The sequence below is a fragment of the Maylandia zebra genome, linkage group LG15 (genome assembly GCF_041146795.1).
Source record: "Maylandia zebra isolate NMK-2024a linkage group LG15, Mzebra_GT3a, whole genome shotgun sequence".
NCBI lineage: Eukaryota > Metazoa > Chordata > Actinopteri > Cichliformes > Cichlidae > Maylandia > Maylandia zebra.
Genome location: NC_135181.1, coordinates 11,594,862 through 11,608,387, shown reverse-complemented (window position 1 = coordinate 11,608,387; position 13,526 = coordinate 11,594,862). Strand labels below are relative to the sequence as shown.

The 13,526-nt window shown below is 39.7% G+C and overlaps 2 long non-coding RNA genes across 4 annotated transcripts; both read right to left on the bottom strand.

Annotated features, from left to right (window-relative positions):
• Positions 1–268: 268 nt before the first annotated feature.
• LOC143412608 (uncharacterized) lies at positions 269–5,606 on the bottom strand. Of its 3 annotated transcripts, XR_013093123.1 has the most exons (4): positions 4,936–5,606; positions 3,774–3,865; positions 1,685–3,048; positions 269–741 (listed from the first exon to the last, which is right to left on the bottom strand). It is a non-coding gene; the product is annotated as an uncharacterized LOC143412608 (long non-coding RNA). The 3 variants fall into 3 exon arrangements; XR_013093121.1 differs by having other exon boundaries at positions 269–3,048; XR_013093122.1 differs by having other exon boundaries at positions 269–3,048; positions 3,781–3,865.
• A 4,263-nt stretch (positions 5,607–9,869) lies between these two features.
• LOC101465042 (uncharacterized) lies at positions 9,870–12,888 on the bottom strand. Its single transcript, XR_013093307.1, has 3 exons — positions 12,033–12,888; positions 11,169–11,339; positions 9,870–11,063 (listed from the first exon to the last, which is right to left on the bottom strand). It is a non-coding gene; the product is annotated as an uncharacterized LOC101465042 (long non-coding RNA).
• Positions 12,889–13,526: the final 638 nt, after the last annotated feature.

Here is a 13,526-nt window from a genome sequence, read left to right as displayed (position 1 = left end):
CTGTTTACATAGCTAATAATATGATGTAACCATGGAGACAGTCACGTGAGCTAGCGGTGCATGTTTACTACAGTGAATAAGGTGATTGCGTGCACACGCTGCAGAGGGTAAAGACATTACTTCAATATTGTTTTATATTGATATATATTTGCCTTCTGTTGACCATCACCTCAGGTTCACCATTACAGTTTCAGCATACAGATGCACACTGTCTAAATATGAACACATTCAAAAACTCATGTCTCAGAAATAAGCACAGCTGTTCATGTTTGTCATTATAGTTTTATTTGTAAGAAAGTTATGAACTTCATATTGTGCATCAAATAAAAGAACATTTCACAACTCTGAGTCAACAGAAACAGGAAACCGAAATGTCTCTAATGTAGACATGTACAGTGTAGTGTAAGCATTAAAAGATCATAAAGGAAACACTAACATTTATGTGAAACTAATTGTAATAAAAAAATGAACAGGTGGTTTATAGATGTAAAAGAAAGACCAAAAAAGTGTTTTCAGATTCTAAGTGATCAAAGTAGAAAACAGAACTGATGTTCAAAAACAAACCGTAGCTGCAACAATATTACACATCTCCATTGTTGTGGTGAACAGACATGTTGCTTTTAAAACCACATGCAGTGTGTGACCGTGACTGTTCACTGAGACCATGAACGCCACTTCGCTGAAGCCTTCGCCTTCTTCTTCTAAATTGGAAGCAGAAGGAGCATGAGCTGCTTTGATCTACTGAAAGGAAAAAGCAGAACATCTGAGCTGAAACCAGTCAGCTGAAATCATTAAGACAGGAACAAATTCAATGCAGTGTCTCAGGTGGCTTAGCCTGTTACAACTGTTGATACAAGCTAAATACGGTTAACACACAGTGTCAGGGAGCTCCAGTGTGGGAACTAGTGGCTTTAGGTTTGTAGTCATTTAACTTTCATCCATTCATTCATTTAATTCAGGAGGAAGAAATGTCAGGTTGATGCAGGCTGGTTACATGCATTTGGTCCCATGCTGTCTTTAACTAAATGACTTGGTTCACTTTATGGCTGGGCTGTATGTGGGGTTATATCATGTTATTTGGGCAGGAGTACCTGTCCTCTGTTAGACTTAGAAAGTTTCTCCATAAGTAGAGTTTCTAACTCTTCTAGCACATCTGTGGCTGACAGCTTTTTGGTGGCTCTTTTTACCCCACACTGGTTGTGAGTGTGTAAATAGCCCCACTAGTTCTTTTGGGTTGCAGTTAACTTGGGAGGAAGAGGTAGGTCTGCCATGACTAGATGAATAACAATTATCTGGGATACATAAATTTCATAGTGCATGCATGTATCTCTATAAACCTGCCTGAGGGCTGCCATTTTTTACATTCAGTTATTTCTTTGTTGAATCTAAATAATGAATGTGTTACAGTTAAACTGACACTGATCAGTGTAAATGGCTCATTGGGACACAAACCTTTAAATTAAACCCTATCACCTGATATCGAGTGTCAAACAATATCAAAGCTGTAAAATCTGTTTACAGTCAGAATTTATAAAACTATGATTGTAAATAAATTCAAACAAATGAGCTTTTCTCTTTGTGCTGAATATCAACACTGATTTCTTAGACTGTAAGCTTTACTTTAGCACAACCAGTTGTAGAAGCTGCCACTCCAAATGTCTTTTGATAACAAGAAAAAAAATACCTTTTCAGTCCACGGCCTGAAGTTCTTCTCTGACATCTTCTGCAATCTGCTTTGGGTCCACTTGCTACATTTGCAAAACCGTCTATCAGGAGCCTTGGTGTTAGTATTGACTCAGCTCTGACTTTGGATGCCCATGTAAAATCTTTGGTTCGCTCCTGTTTTTATCATTTGAGAAACATTGCTAAGCTGAGTCCCATTGTATCGCGCTCCGAATTAGAAATTGTCATTCATGCATTTGTTTCATCTCGTCTGGACTACTGTAATTCTTTGTTTACTTGTTTATGTAAAGCCTCTTTGGATAGTCTGCAAGTTGTTCAGAATGCTGCTGCAAAGCTTCTGACCAAGTCCTCCAAGTTTTCCCATGTCACACCCCTGCTGATTCAGCTGCACTGGCTCCCCGTTAAATTCAGGATCCAGTTTAAGGTTTTGACCTTGACTTTCAGGGCCCTGCATGGACAAGCACCAACATATATAAGTGAACTTTTGCATCCATACATTCCCAGCAGGTCCCTGAGGTCATGTGACCAGGGCTTGCTTGCTGTCCAGCACACGAGGCTGAAAACAAAAGGCGACAAAGCTTTTGGAACTGTGGCCCCCAGATTGTGGAACTCTCCCTTTGAGCCTGAGATCTGTGGACTCAGTGGTCGCTTTTAAAAACAGCTAAAAACCCATCTTTTTAAACTTGCTTTTAGTTGATTTTTATTTTTAGGTTTTAGCTTCTGTGAAGCACTTTGTGATTTTTATCTTGAAAGGTGCTATATAAATAAAGTTTTACTTACTTAGTCTGCTGGTTTGAAGACAATAAACCACAAAAAAGATGATTTAGTCACTTTGTCTGCATCATGCAGCTCGAATGTGTCGTGTAACGATGTTGAATAGCCATCGTTATCCCTCTGCTGTGACAGTAGGATTGTACTGTACAGCATCTCATTGATATGTGAGGAATGCTAATGTAAACAGACTTACATCATTAAAACATAAAGGGCAGGAGATATTTAGATATTTTTATATTTATATTACATTTTATAGCTGACAGATATTACTAAATAGATAGAATTTACTAAATAGCTGGATGAACATGAAAAATATGTCTATAATAACAAATGACCATGAGAGCCAGTAGAATTAATTCAACTGGACACTCAAAAGATGTCCTTAAATGCTCTTTAAGTGGCAGAACAGATGAACAAACAGTTAATTGCTTACTTGAGATGAAATCTGCTCAGCTACTTTGAAAACAGCTTCTAACTGGTTCCTCCTTTAACAGGATGACTGCTCAGGGGTAAGGCCATCATGCAGTCCAGCAACCTTTATGGTTCTGCTTTGATTCACCAGGAACTATTAGGGAAACCTTCCAGCGCCTCCTGTGAAAGACACAGGCATAAACACACAAACATTTATTAACATGTTCCACAGTCTTCCAGTTTGATTTTCTCATCCTGTGGACAACAACGTACATGGATGCAGGTTTATTGTTAACTTTTGTAAGGTTTATTTAGTGAACATATCCAGCTGCAGCTCCACTGTGATCCTGAGCTGGATAAGCACTTAAGAAAATGTGTCAATAAATGAAAATACATCAACTTACTATATTTATCCAAACAGACGGGACCAATAATGCTTCACTGAGTTAGAGACTTTAATGTCTCTTCTATGTAAGAATGTCTCGTGCTGATATACCTGAAAACTTGATAACAAAGGTTTTTCAGACTACATGTAGCTGTCCTCTATGTCAGCTCACACATTTACATTTATGTCACACTTATTTCTGCTTTCCCATTTTATAATTATTACTTACATTTTGATTAGATACCTTGAGTTTGTAAATGATCAGATTACATAATTTGAATACAATGTATCCAATTCAGGGTTGCGGGAGGACGAAGCCTATCCCAGCTGATACAGGACAAAGACAGGCTGCCAGTTTATTGCAGGGCTAACACAATATGTGTAACAGAAAATCCACTTAAATGTTTGATATTTCTTATAATAATCATAATTATGACTATTATTTAAAGGTTTCTTTATAAATACATTTTGATTTTTTATAACCTCTAAAATATAAACCTGAGCTGTTTCAGATTCTGACTTCTGACCTCACTGCAGCTCCCTCTTGGAAGTAAGTCTGCTTCTTGTCTACCCCCAGTGTTGACCGCCTGCCCTTGATATCACGTACTGTACCTGAGGAACAAAAAAGGACAAACACTTGCCTTCATTTAAGAAGTACATTCATACAGAGGTAATCTATGGAAACACACTAGTTCAACCTTTGGGAGAAATCAGTTCCTGTGAAACATTTCTGTAAATGAACATCATGTGGAGAATGAATGAAATGAGTTCTTCAGGTGACTCAGCAGTCCCACACTGACAAATGAAATCTAGTTAAACTATTAAGCATATTTGCTCTTCTGAAATCTGTGTTAAACAACAACAAACATAAATTAGTAACAAAAATACAGCTGAGTAGAGGCTTTACAAACCACCAGCAGCCATAATGCTAAATTTTAATCTTCAAATGTTTCTGAGCCATCTTCAACCTGCTTTTAACACATTAAAGTCCCACAGTCAATGCAGCCTGACTCAATCCTAGATGTTCAGCACAGAAACACAGAGGTACCGTTTAAAGTTTAGTGATAACCTGAGTCACTGATCATTTGCAGTATTACAGAGTCTGGCAGTCTTTGCATGATGTCCACGTCACTGTAAGTTTCTAGCTGACTCTCAGGTGTGACAGGTGTGCCAGCAGGAAAGTAATAATAACCTGCATCCTGAGGTTTGTCATGCAGGACTAAAGGAGCCAGGCTTTGTTCACACAGCTAGGATTGTATTTTACACTGACCCTGGGTCAGTATAAGTATCATACAGTTTAAACGAAGCACTGAAACTTGCACATATTTATTATAGATGCACTGAAGCTAATCGAGATATTTGCTGTCAATCTGTGGCTGCGATTAAACACTTTACTGGAAACTTTATTAACTAGTAACTTCATCAGTCATGACAGAAGCTAATATTTCTGTGCTAACATCGTTTAACCAGTAACAGCTTTACTCCAATATAAGCTAACGTTTACACCGTAACTTTAAGCTAGCACCATAAAGACGGTAAAACACGTAATAACATCTACAAATGCATCTTAAAGCTGTTATATTAGCACTCGGTGTATTACTAAGATAACCACATTAACATTACTGACACTCGCTGGCTTTTAATAGTCATTCTATAAATGCTGTCCGTTTAAATGGTCTTACCTGTACACACTGCATATCCACCGGATTCCAGCCAGAGTGGGTTCTGGAGTCTTCCACGCTCCTGTTAGTGATCCTCCATCTGGATGGATGAGAACAACCTTCTGAACAATCTAGCAGGAGATGGCCCATATCTATGGGACTGATTTGTGCTAATAACGCCCATTGTATGGACTGATAACAGCCGAAGCGGGTGAATAAAGTCACCCAGTAGCTAGCTGTGCCATTACCCAGCATAAACCACTCCCTCCATAAATGCAATAAACGATACAAAAGCATCGTTCTACCCATTTTTCCGGTAGTTGTTTACATTATACAATTTATTGTGTTCTGTATATGTCACTACAATGTGATTTGGAAAATGTCTAAATATACCGACAACAGGCAATCTCTTCAATCGGAGGACCCGTCACGTCAATTCCCGACGCGAGGAGGGTACCCTGCGCGTCCATCAGTGAAGCTGGCGGGTAAGGCTCAAAAAGTTTGTTCCTCATTGTCAGCTCAGGACAGTCTGAATTATGACAAGCTGAAAAGTGCCATCCTGCTAGCTTACGAGCTAGTCCCAGAAGCTTACAGGCAGCATTTCCGGGGATTAAAAAGGGGACAGGGTCAATCCTACCGAGATTTTGCAAGGAAGAAGTGTGCTTTTTGATCGGTGGTGTGTGTCCAGCGAAGCTACTGACCTGGCGTCAATGCGTGAATTAATGCTGGTGGAGGAATTTAAGAACTGCATCTCCGAGCAGATTGCAGTATACCTCAGTGAACAGAAGGTTTCCTCATTACAGCATGCTGCAACACTCGCTGATGAGTTTGCCCTCATCCAGCATACATTGGAGCAAAATGGCCCACGAATCCCGTGGCCAGTGCAAGGCCGTGGCTATTTGTTCAAACGACTCGAAGTAGCTGTCGACCTCAATGTCACGGAACATCGGAACCAGACGACTGTTTTTCCCTACGTCAAACGAGGTGTCGGCCTGACGAATGGAGGCAGTCGGAGGAAGGGAAACCTGCCGGAGTTCCAGCTGTCGCAACCTCACAGCTGTCTGCCTCCACCTCCACCTTCCTCAACTCGACCTCCCTGGCTCTAGCAAGCTCTGCGTCTAAACGCCTAAGCTCCAGCTCTTTCTTTAGCTGGAACTCCCTCTCACGAGCCTCCTTTTCTAACTGAGACAAGCCAGGCGTACACGGAGCTTAGCATCCAGCTTCGAGCCTTCACTTGATTCAATGGAGAGGGGTTCGAAGCGAGGCACTGTCATGGGTTTGTCCTCAGGCAGCCCCTGATCAACAGGTGTCGACACCAATGGACCTACAGCTTGAGCTGGCGCCTGCGGAACGGGCTGAGACGCTGCACCACGCTCACCCTTAAACACTGCAATATCAAAGGTAGCCATTGACTCCAAAACAAAAACTACCTGAGGCTAACAATAACAACAAAGAAACACCACCTCCAATACACAAATGAGAAACAGGCGGGAAAAGTGTGGCCACAGGTTAACCAATAAATAAAAATACCGCCGACCCTCTCCCCAGACCTGCCTACTAAAATCTTAGCCTAGTTAGCTTCTGGAGTGTACCAGGCTCGAGGCAACTTTAAAGGCTAAGCATCAAGTGCACAAAGCACCGACAAGCCTACCCCCGACAGGGAACTAATCCCCACCCAGGATTACTCCGAAAATAAAGGAAAAATAAAAAACGAGTGCCTGAAGGAGGAGCTTACGCTCAGCTAGACACTCCCCTTTCGCTAACTGGAGAGAGAGCGCAGCAGATACAACACAACTAACCAGGCCACCGGCAAACAACTCGCTAAAACTCAATCGCTGTTCCTTCCATTCATATCCCGGACGAGCCCCCACTTTGTTACGTTCCCCCCGAAGGGGTCTAGGCATGTGAGTGAGGGGACCAGTAACAAATGAGTCCGGAATCAGAATGAAAAGGAAAACAGACAGAGTTGTTCTGTATTAATAGAACTTTATTACGAAATGGTACAGGTGGATTACAAACGACATTAACTTAAAGGGCCGGCAACGCCGTCTTACCAACAACGCCAAAGAAACAAAGAAAACGCTCGTAGCAGGAAGACTACCAAACAAACACAATAAAAAAGGAGGCACTTCCCACACTTCCTACCCTACTCCCCACCACGGGAAGACACTCTCAGGGCCCACAAGCCCGTCTGCTCACTGGTCAGAAAGAGGCTGTCTGTCCAAAATCTAGCACAGAAACGCGTAGAGCCACCGAGGAAAAAGCCACCCTGCTCACAGCTCATCCCCAGTTTAAATAGCCTCAGAGGATGATTGCTGACTGGAGTCAGGTGGCAAACGAGGCTAATCAGCAGCAGCTGTGTCCTGGGGAGAGAGGAGAGTGAGAGAGACAGAGAGGGGTAGGAGTGGCAAGAGGGGTGGAGGCGGGGAGAGTGGGCAAACACCCCACCCACACACTCCCACAGCCTCACAGAACGTAACATTCCCCCCCCCCCCCCCCCCCCTTACATTGAAGCCCTACCAAAACAACAACAACAACAACAACAACAACAACAACAACAACACCCTATTGCGAGCTGCGTGAGAGTGCATCAGCCACTATATTGTCAGTACAATATACCGACAACAGGCACTTCCGCAGCAATCTCTTCAATCGGAGGACCCTTCACGTCAATTCCCGACGCGAGGGGGGTACCCTGCGCGTCCATAAGTGAAGCAGAGGGAGCCTGACCATGCGTCACACGTTTGATGAGTTGGGAGTGAGAACGTGTTGGTTGTTGTTAAATATATAATGATTGAAAAAAAAGTTCATACTGTAGCAGTTTTCATACTCTTAACTTAATGCTGAGGTGTAATAGAAGTTGGGGATCGACTGCAGTCTTCATGCAGTGATGTTCTCTGTCAGGCAGAGGGAGCTGCAGGAAGCGAGACTGCATCTCATGAGCTCTTTTATCCCCTCATATCCAAGTGAACTTTGTTGGTAATCAGATAGGTGTTAGTTGAAATTTCTAAATATATTGATGTGCAGGGTGTACCGGAAGTGTGGGATCAGTAGCTGTACACATAGAAGGTAATTATCAAAGTAAAAATTTGAATAAAGATCAGAATAAAGTCCTCTATATGATATAAAATGATTTAAGTAATATAGAAACATCACTATAGAAGGGTTTTATAGTGTATCTCACCAAATTTCACCTTGTAGAGAGGATGGATCTCAGGGAAGGTGCGGAAAGTAGCAATAGCAAAGACCTCTGCCAGATAGTGAGTGCTCATGAGGTGATAGACTGCTTGATGTTCCAATAGATCTGCACTTTTAATAAACAGCTTGGCTAGCAGCCATTCTGCCTCTGAGTCACTGGGCAGAAAGATGTGGTTCTGCTCAGAAGGCTGTTGATGCAGCTGTAATAGAAAATATATTGAAAGATATTGTACTGATGCTTCTGAATAAAACCCCAACCCATTTATAATGCAGATTTCCAATGGTACCAACTTCTATTACACCTCTGTATTTACAGTCCTGTTGGAAGTCATCTAAAAAGCAGTAACCGTGCATTACCACACCCTGAACTGCCCCTCTTCCTAATCTTTGACACATGACACGTTCCCGCCACGACGTTCTGTGCACCTCTTGATCCCATTTGGGATTTTATATCAGGAAGAAGGAACACGAGAAACTGGAGAAACACCAAGGGCTCAGAGAAGAGCTCGAGAGGATGTGGAGGGTGAAGGTAACGGTGGTCCCCGTGGTAATAGGAGCACTAGGTGCGGTGACTCCCAAGCTAGGCGAGTTGCTCCAGCAGATCCCGGGAACAACATCGGAGATCTCTGTCCAGAAGAGCGCAGTCCTGGGAACAGCTAAGATACTATGCAGGACCCTCAAGCTCCCAGGCCTCTGGTAGAGGACCCGAGCTTGAAGGTGAAGGATAAACCGCCCGCAGGGGCGTGCTGGGTGTTTTTTTTTAATTTTTTATATATGAGGGATATATATATATATATATATATATATATATATATATATATATATATATATATATATATATATATGTATATATATATATATATATATACATATATATGAGGGATATATATATATATATATATATATATATATATATATATATATATATATATATATATATATATATATATATATGTATATATATATATATATATATACACACACACACACAAACACACACACACACACACATATATATATATATATATATATATATATATATATATATATATATGTGTGTGTGTGTGTGTGTGTGTGTGTGTGTGTGTCTGTATGTATGTATGTTAATATCTACAAAGTCAAGTTAAAATATAGGGGAAAAAAAATCAAAGTACACATAGTGACAGCCATTCCTACAATTCCTAAAATGATATTAAACAAATGTATGATACAGTGTACAATAGATAACCGTGACTTATTTAACACGAGTTCAGATGATTTAACTTGAAAGTGTTGTCAAAGTTTAAATGTAAGTTTGGTATTGGAACATAAAATCTGTTTCTCATTACTGGAAAACAGTACTGGTCAGGCAAGATGTTTGTTTCGGGTGTGTTTTTCTTCTCTTCCAAGATATCCACCTCCCTCAGGCATCACCAGGAAAATAATCTGATTCGTGATAAAAGTCAGATAATGATTAACATCTTAAAAATCTACAGGCTTTAAAGTCACAGTCCTTATTTACAAAGAATAACATTTACATATAAAAGTTTATTTTCCAAGATTTATTTTGAGAATCACTGTCTGAATGTTCGGCTGAAATTGTCCACTCCCCTTTCTGTTCCACATAAAGTGATGTACTGTATATGTGGTCTAGTGACAACAGCTCACATGCGTAATGTGTGCGAGCTGTTGTCACCTTTAGCTTTTATTTACCCATGATTGCATTGTGGAAACTACAGAAAAAGAAATCAGAGATGCAAAGAGATTTTTAATGCTTGAATTTGCTGCGCCTCATTAGTATTTCTTTATTGGTATTTAATGTCACAGCAAGATGAAAATTAAAACATACAGCTTTACACAAAGAGTGATTGTTCCCACCGTTCTGTCATGAATAAATTTCCTCCTTTCAAAAGAAAGTGAAAAAAATGTATATTGTACATTGCTTAACATATTTGTTAGGCCATCTGTCATGAAAACACAAAATAAATATTTTAGAAATTTCCCAAAAAGTTGTTTAAAATTAAGAATTATATTGTTATTAGGGAAATAAAGTGAGTTCACATTTTTATACCCAAATTTTAGCCAACACGTTGGACTTGAACCAAGCATATATTTTTTTCTGTTCAGGAATGCAAGTAAATAATAAAATTTGGTATCTTAATTAAAAAATAATGAGCTTTACTATTTCTTCTTCTTTTTTTATAAAACAGTAAATTTGAAAATTAATGGATAACAATACTTACAATGCAGCTCGTGCATACTGCTGCACTAACCATTACAGAAACATAAAAAATGATTTTGGTAATTACCAGTGCTTTTTATTTTAGACAACTGTGCTATAAACCTTACATTGGCTCACAGTCTAAATCTTCAGCATTGTAAAAGAAGAACTAACCTTTACATATCCTTGGTAACATTAGCTATGCACACACTATGTGTCAATCATGTGCCTCCTACAACCAAAAAAAAAGGAGTGATAGTCTCAGATGTGCATGCTACTTTTAGGCGTATAGGAACAAACTATTTTAATTGTATGTATATTCTTTAAAAAGCATGAAATTCTAACAAATTAAAAACCATTTTATCATTTTATTGTAAAAAAAAAAAGTCCCCCAATGTCCCCAAACTAATCTCTTAATCTATGTAATACACAGTAGATACAAAAAATGAACATGCCTATTTATCATGATACAACTAACATATAAAACCTGAGAAGCTGCCAGCGTCACCTCACTTGGTACTATATGTACCAGAATTATAGACAAAGAAAGCAGGATACCATGTATTGTTGACTAAATGGTTACACTGTTCTCTATTTCAGTCGGGTTCAGATATGTGTAGGGTACTTCAAGCCGAGAATTTCTTGCTGTAATTTCTTCACTGAGGTAGGACAGCTCTGCTTGAAACTCTTTAATCATTTGTTTCGGGGTAGGTTCATCGAATCGTTCTTCAGGGTACTGACCCAACAGAACCTGCAGAAGCAAAGTTAGTTAGTCAGACTAAAAATATTTTATTTGTGATACTCTTTTTTTTTAAAGGAATATAAATAAAGCATGAAAAGCAAAAAAGATACATACCACATCTGTATACTTGTGGGAAAGTACCCAAAGCATTCCTGCAAACTTTACTGTCTCCCCAATATTTGGAAGAGTCTCCAATAATGTCGTCATGCTTGACTGCCCCTTTGTGGTTGGAGCAGGTTTGTGAAGCAAGCCTGAGCCATAGGGCATCCAGGAGCTGTAGTCAAACTAGAATGAAACAAGTTTTTATAAATGACTTGCTTTATTTTTCAAACAAAGGACATAGCTATTGTATCTATGTAAATAAGGGTAGATATCTGTTCTCATGTTAAACATTATCCACCAATATCTTCAGAGCTACAGCAAATTCTATTATTCTTCTATTATGTTTTTCTGATACATAAAGCAAAGGGAATTATAGTCGGAGAGAATAACTGACAAAGAAGATTTTACTAAATGTTTTATATAGTTATATAAATGATAAATGTGGTCCAAGATTTTGCGTGCCATAATGTGTGTTTTTTGATTTTTGCTTCACCTTATGATAACATTAGGTGAAAGTTGAATATCTGGAAAATGTAGTTGGTTTCAGAATGTCAGAATTTGACAACATTCACATGTTTGCATAAAATCTGATAACTCAGCTTATCGCAGCATGATGGGACAATGATCCAAAGAACTGGGTGCAGTAACTTGGAATGACTTGACTCAGCCAAATGCTCCTAAATTTCTTGTTAAATTATGAGGTGTTTCTCTGGATCTGCTGCAGTATGTATCCTTTACAAAAATGCAAACCAGGGAAACATGGAATAGAATAGAGACACTTCTCTGTGGCCAAAAGGCAGTTGAATCAATTCCTTATTGGAGATGCAAAGACTCACTGTACTTGATCAAACATAATTACATAGCGTGCTGTCATACCTGTCCATTATTGAGTGCAGCATGTTGAACTGACACTGTGAAGATCACCATGGTGATAAACTTGATCACCTCCTCAACAGTATTAAAGGATGCCGGAAACCCTGTTAACAGAACGCTCACTGTCAGTCACTATATTTTTCATTATAACCTAGGCTTTATTTGACAAATATAATTAAGGGTATTTATTATTTACCAGAGAGTTTGTTTCCTAAGACGCCGTGTGTAAATATCTCATTGATCCATTCCTGCAGCTCGGTGTCCTTGCACACATCGGATAATAGTGCTATATACTTAACAAAGCTGGTAAAAATATCTACTACTAGCCGAGGGGGGTCTATAACAACCCACAATGGTAATAAAATAGCCCTTGAAAAGTTGGAGCTTGAGGGCAAGAAGTTCAAACTGTTTACGAACAGATACCGATGAATCGACAGTAACATGGAATTTGCTTTTTACATAAATTGCAACACCGCCATCCTTTCTGGGGCGGTCGCAACGGAAAAGATTATAGCCCGTTATGCCTCTGTCAGTAATCAATTTTGTAAGCCAGGTTTCTAATAATATGAGAATATCGGTATCTAACTCTCTCATCCAAATTTTCACAAAATCAAGTTTGGGAAGAAGACTTCTGACATTTCAATGAATGATACCAAGACCTGTTCGAGTTTTAAAATCACAAGGAGTACTTAAGCATTTGCAATCTGGACCGGGATTAGGTTGCACATTTCCAGATAAAAGAAGCAGAAGAACAATAAAACATTTTCTTTTTACACATATTGGAATAAATAAATCAGTTAAATCAGTTGAAATGAGATCTCTGCTGATGATCACGTTTGAGAAGCTTCTAAAAGATGTAAAATCCCACCTTGTTCCCTTTGAGAGGAGTAAGAAGTATGGTTTCTCTTGCTCCACAGACTGTTTCTGCACCTCATGTAGACAAAAAGCTGTCAATAAAAGCAATAAAGGAAAAAAGACTACCGAGGATAACATGCTGACTGACGGATAGACCTGGTAGACCTGTGGTAGAGCCTGGTTGTGGCCTGCTAGGTGATGGTGGAGCCTGGCTGTGGGCTGCTGGCTGGACCTGCTAGCTGATGGTGGAGGCTGGCTGTGGGCTGATGGTGGAGCCTGGCTGTGGGCTGCTGGCTGGACCAGCTAGATGATTGGTTGGCTTGTTCTGCTTATTCTGTTAATTTAATCTTCACTTGCTAATGATGTTTCACTATATGATTCCGGGAGGAGAAACAAATCCCTTTGGGGTTGCATTAGGAAGTGCATCCGGCAAAAAAAACCCCTGCTAAATTAAACATGTAAAGCTACCCACTGTGACAACCTCTTGTGAATAAGGAAGCAGCATTTAGTATATTATATCTCTGTAGTAGAAGTTGGGGATTGAGTCCAGACTTTGCAGTGATGTTATCTGGCCAACAGATGGAGCTGTAGCTCATTTTAGTCAGACTTCTTTCCCATACCTGCAAGTAGGTAGGATGAGCA